The sequence below is a fragment of the Drosophila bipectinata genome, unplaced genomic scaffold (assembly GCF_030179905.1).
Source record: "Drosophila bipectinata strain 14024-0381.07 unplaced genomic scaffold, DbipHiC1v2 scaffold_40, whole genome shotgun sequence".
Classification (NCBI taxonomy): Eukaryota; Metazoa; Arthropoda; class Insecta; order Diptera; family Drosophilidae; genus Drosophila; species Drosophila bipectinata.
The window spans coordinates 2,173-7,500 of NW_027222966.1; the positions used below are offsets into that span (position 1 = coordinate 2,173).

Consider the following 5,328-nt stretch of genomic DNA (forward strand, 5'->3'; position numbering starts at 1 on the left):
AGATGACGAGGCATTTGGCTACCTATGCGAAAGTAATTCAACTCCCGCCGTCTTAAGGTTTAAGACTTATAACAATATATGTTTAATATTTTTAATATCCGTGAGGTTTTAAATAGGGACAGAAGGAATCTCTTGAATTGAATCATGCGCGTCACTAATAAGATGACGAGGCATTTGGCTACCTATGCGAAAGTAATTCAACTCCCGCCGTCTTAAGGTTTAAGACTTATAACAATATATGTTTAATATTTTTAATATCCGTGAGGTTTTAAATAGGGACAGAAGGAATCTCTTGAATTGAATCATGCGCGTCACTAATAAGATGACAAGGCATTTGGCTACCTATGCGAAAGTAATTCAACTCCCGCCGTCTTAAAGTTTAAGACTTATAACAATATAAATGAAAAATATTATTTTCATTTTTCACGTCACTAATAAGATGACGAGGCATTTGGCTACCTAAACGAAAGTAATTCATCTTCCGCCGTTATAAGGTTTAAGACTTATAACAATATAAATGAAAAATATTATTTTCATTTTTCACGTCACTAATAAGATGACGAGGCATTTGGCTACCTATGCGAAAGTAATTCAACTCCCGCCGTCTTAAAGTTTAAGACTTATAACAATATAAATGAAAAATATTATTTTCATTTTTCACGTCACTATTAAGATGACGAGGCATTTGGCTACCTAAACGAAAGTAATTCATCTTCCGCCGTTATAAGGTTTAAGACTTATAACAATATAAATGAAAAATATTATTTTCATTTTTCACGTCACTAATAAGATGACGAGGCATTTGGCTACCTATGCGAAAGTAATTCAACTCCCGCCGTCTTAAAGTTTAAGACTTATAACAATATAAATGAAAAATATTATTTACCTTTTTCACGTCACTAATAAGATGACGAGGCATTTGGCTACCTATGCGAAAGTAATTCAACTCCCGCCGTCTTAAGGTTTAAGACTTATAACAATATATGTTTAATATTTTTAATATCCGTGAGGTTTTAAATAGGGACAGAAGGAATCTCTTGAATTGAATCATGCGCGTCACTAATAAGATGACGAGGCATTTGGCTACCTATGCGAAAGTAATTCAACTCCCGCCGTCTTAAGGTTTAAGACTTATAACAATATATGTTTAATATTTTTAATATCCGTGAGGTTTTAAATAGGGACAGAAGGAATCTCTTGAATTGAATCATGCGCGTCACTAATAAGATGACGAGGCATTTGGCTACCTATGCGAAAGTAATTCAACTCCCGCCGTCTTAAAGTTTAAGACTTATAACAATATAAATGAAAAATATTATTTTCATTTTTCACGTCACTAATAAGATGACGAGGCATTTGGCTACCTAAAAGAAAGTAATTCATCTTCCGCCGTTATAAGGTTTAAGACTTATAACAATATAAATGAAAAATATTATTTTCATTTTTCACGTCACTAATAAGATGACGAGGCATTTGGCTACCTAAACGAAAGTAATTCAACTCCCGCCGTCTTAAGGTTTAAGACTTATAACAATATAAATGAAAAATATTATTTTCATTTTTCACGTCACTAATAAGATGACGAAACAGTTAGTAGGCCACAATTAGTAGGGAAACGTGGACAACCCGTGATAAATCCTTATATGCTTTCTTAGATATAGCATATAAAGATTTTTTATACTAAATATACATATTTACACATGCATATTTACATTTTTTTTATATTTCGAATCATCAAGCAAAGGATAAGCTTCAGTGGATCGCAGTATGGCAGCTGCTCAACCACTTACAACACCTTGCCCGTTACAAAAGTCGTTTACAATTGATTCTAGGCTTTGTCATTGTATTAAATAATGTTTTCATATGTAACTAGCATGGCATCAGGTGATCAAAGATCCTCCCAATTTACTATGTTACAAATTACATTGGCATCACATCCATTGTCGTTTAAAATATAAATAATAAACTTTAAATGGTTTAGAAGCCATACAATGCAAATTGCCCCTTATTTATCATTGCAGTCCAGCACGGATACGACCTTAGAGGCGTTCAGGCATAATCCAACGGACGTAGCGTCATACCACTGTTCGCTCGAACAAGTATTGTGCCATTGGTCCGTACCTGCGGTTCCTCTCGTACTACGCAGGAATGCTGTCGCAACAACGTTTTGTCATTAGTAGGGTAAAACTAACCTGTCTCACGACGGTCTAAACCCAGCTCACGTTCCCTTGCATGGGTGAACAATCCAACGCTTGGTGAATTTTGCTTCACAATGATAGGAAGAGCCGACATCGAAGGATCAAAAAGCGACGTCGCTATGAACGCTTGGCCGCCACAAGCCAGTTATCCCTATGGTAACTTTTCTGACACCTCTTGTTAAAAACTCTTTAAACCAAAAGGATCGATAGGCCGAGCTTTTGCTGTCCCTGTGTGTACTGAACACCGAGATCAAGTCAGCATTTGCCCTTTTGCTCTATGTGTGGTTTCTGTCCGCACTGAGCTGGCCTTGGGACACCTCCGTTATTATTTGAGAGATGTACCGCCCCAGTCAAACTCCCTACCTGGCAATGTCCTTGAATTGGATCATACCTGAGTAATTGGAGTTATACCAAATTTTCAAATCGATAATACATGAATGCATCTCTCATTAAAGAATTTGTTTGCGATTATATAACAAACTCGTGATACTTTGATCAAGAAGCTTGCATCAAAACCCAATACCATAAGATATAATAAATATATCCGTATAATGGCTAGGAAATGATACACGTTCCATTTAATCAAGTAAGTAAGGAAACAATAAGAGTAGTGGTATTTCATTGTCGATACCAAACCGAAGTCTAATATCTCCCACTTATTCTACACCTCTTATGTCTCCTTACACTGCCAGATTAGAGTCAAGCTCAAAAGGGTCTTCTTTCCCCGCTAATTATTCCAAGCCCGTTCCCTTGGCTGTGGTTTCGCTAGATAGTAGATAGGGACAGAAGGAATCTCGTTAATCCATTCATGCGCGTCACTAATTAGATGACGAGGCATTTGGCTACCTTAAGAGAGTCATAGTTACTCCCGCCGTTGACCCGCGCTTACTTGAATTTCTTCACTTTGACATTCAGAGCACTGGGCAGAAATCACATTGTGTCAACACCCGCTAGGGCCATCACAATGCTTTGTTTTAATTAGACAGTCGGATTCCCCAAGTCCGTGCCAGTTCTGAATTGATTGTTAATTGATAATCGTTATAATTAATAAGAACTAATTGGTTTGACCCAACTAGTATTCTTAAAAATTTTAGCAAGAAAGTTCCACAATTGGATACGTAACTAAACTATCCGGGGAACAAGTTACAACCATAAATGATTATAACTCTATTTACCCAGAACGAGCACATAAACCATATTATTGTTTCCCAATCAAGCCCGACTATCTCAATCTTCAGAGCCAATCCTTATCCCGAAGTTACGGATCTAATTTGCCGACTTCCCTTACCTACATTATTCTATCGACTAGAGACTCTTCACCTTGGAGACCAGCTGCGGATATTGGTACGGCCTGTTGAGAAGTTTGCGTATCCCCACCATAAATTTTCAAGGTCCGAGGAGAAAATATCGACACAACAGTATATGTCATGCTCTTCTAGCCCATCTACCATATCTCTCTGCGAAAGACTTCCATGGTAGTACGACTATAAAACAGAAAAGAAAACTCTTCCGATATCTCTCGACGGCTTCTTTATGGTCGTTCCTGTTGCCAGGATGAGCACGAGGCCCATATTTAATAACAAACGGATACTCAACAGGTTACGGAATTGGAACCGTATTCCCTTTCGTTCAAAATTATTCAAGTATATAATTTTCACAATAATTGTAATATTTATTTTTACTTGAAAATTTTCGGCTTTCGCCTTGAACTTAGGACCGACTAACTCGTGATCAACCACTGTTCACACGAAACCCTTCTCCACTTCAGTCCTCCAAGGTCTCATTCGATTATTTGCTACTACCACCAAGATCTGTACCAATAGCAGCTCCATGCAGGCTTACGCCAAACACTTCTACGCATACCATTGTACCTTCCTACTCACTAAAGTTTCAAAATTTATATTACAAGTAATATAAATCATCTACTTTAGCGGTAATGTATAGGTATACAACTTAAGCGCCATCCATTTTAAGGGCTAGTTGCTTCGGCAGGTGAGTTGTTACACACTCCTTAGCGGATTTCGACTTCCATGATCACCGTCCTGCTGTTTTAAGCAACCAACGCCTTTCATGGTTTCTGCATGAGTTGTTAATTTGGGCACCGTAACATTACGTTTGGTTCATCCCACAGCGCCAGTTCTGCTTACCAAAAGTGGCCCACTGGGCACATTATATCATAACCTTAAACTTCATATCAAGAAAGTTAAGGTTCTTACCCATTTAAAGTTTGAGAATAGGTTAAGATCGTTTCGACCCTAAGGCCTCTAATCATTCGCTTTACCAGATAAGATTATTTTATATAACATTAAAATGCACCAGCTATCCTGAGGGAAACTTCGGAAGGAACCAGCTACTAGATGGTTCGATTGGTCTTTCGCCCCTATACTCAATTCTGACAATCGATTTGCACGTCAGAACTGTTTCGGTCTTCCATCAGGGTTTCCCCTGACTTCAACCTGATCAAGTATAGTTCACCATCTTTCGGGTCACAGCATATCTGCTCAAGGTACGTTCCAGTTAGAGGCATAAATAATATAAATATTATTATACATAACTATATAGAACGCCCCGGGATTGTGTTAATTAACTATAAAATAGTTAAAAAACTAATCCCATTAATAGTCAAGTTAATTACGCTATTAGGTTTATATCCCAATAACTTGCACATATGTTAGACTCCTTGGTCCGTGTTTCAAGACGGGTCCCGAAGGTATCCTGAATCTTTCGCATTGTTAATCATACAAGTGCATATAATAAACACAAAAATCAATGATAATTATGCCATTATATAATTCCGAAAAATTAACGCACTGTATTCTTATTAATCTATCAACACTTTATCAAATTAATGACATTTATCCTATGTTAAAATGCAAGCATAATAATTTGAATAAACTATAAGTCATATTTTATGATAAATTATATATGTTAATAGATTACAATGTCCTTATATGGAAAAAATGCACACTATTTCTATAATATTATTTAAATATTATAACTTTAATGATGAATTTTCCATAATGGATATTCAGGTTCATCGGGCTTAACCTCTAAGCAGTTTCACGTACTATTTAACTCTCTATTCAGAGTTCTTTTCAACTTTCCCTCACGGTACTTGTTTACTATCGGT

General features: G+C 36.8%; 1 non-coding gene across 1 annotated transcript in view; it reads right to left on the bottom strand.

Annotated features, from left to right (window-relative positions):
* Positions 1 to 1,726: 1,726 nt before the first annotated feature.
* The window catches only part of LOC138927611 (large subunit ribosomal RNA), a 3,950-nt gene continuing 348 nt past the window's right edge, over positions 1,727 to 5,328 (bottom strand). The window contains exon 1 of the ribosomal RNA XR_011444060.1: positions 1,727 to 5,328. This exon is cut by the window's right edge and continues 348 nt beyond it. This is a non-coding gene — a ribosomal RNA (large subunit ribosomal RNA).